Raw genomic sequence first — 412 nt, forward strand, 5'->3', positions numbered from 1 at the left:
TTGCTTGCAGGATCGCGTTCAGAAAGTCGCGATCAACTCTCAGAAAGTCACCTCGTTTTATAGACATATTAGTCTGGGTGCTGCTGCTCAAAATAGGCCCGAGTTGAGCCGTCGCCAAACGTTCGCGCTAACCTGCCGCCGAAGCCGCGATCTGCTCCATGTGGGACTCCAGCACGTCCGGGTCCCTGGAGCTGTACGGGCCGAGCTCCGGGTAGAAGTTGGAGCCGATGTCCTCGGGCGGCACGTGCCTCCCCCGCGGGTAGCCGGACGCGATCTTCGGGTCCCAGTGCGGCACCAGGACGTGGTCCCAGTGCACGAATTTGCCGTCCCAGCGCGGGGTTCCGTACCACGCGTAGTAGAAGATGTGCACGTCGTCGAAGACCTTCCGACTCGCGTCCGAGTCGGACGCCGC

At 62.1% G+C, this 412-nt stretch overlaps 1 pseudogene; it reads right to left on the reverse strand.

The window, feature by feature from the left end:
* Window positions 1-100: 100 nt before the first annotated feature.
* On the reverse strand, window positions 101-409 carry LOC109508651 (glycoprotein endo-alpha-1,2-mannosidase-like protein pseudogene; annotated as a pseudogene).
* Window positions 410-412: the final 3 nt, after the last annotated feature.

The sequence above is a fragment of the Hippocampus comes genome, unplaced genomic scaffold, assembly GCF_001891065.2.
Source record: "Hippocampus comes isolate QL1 unplaced genomic scaffold, H_comes_QL1_v1.1 C16419767, whole genome shotgun sequence".
In the NCBI taxonomy this organism is placed as follows: domain Eukaryota; kingdom Metazoa; phylum Chordata; class Actinopteri; order Syngnathiformes; family Syngnathidae; genus Hippocampus; species Hippocampus comes.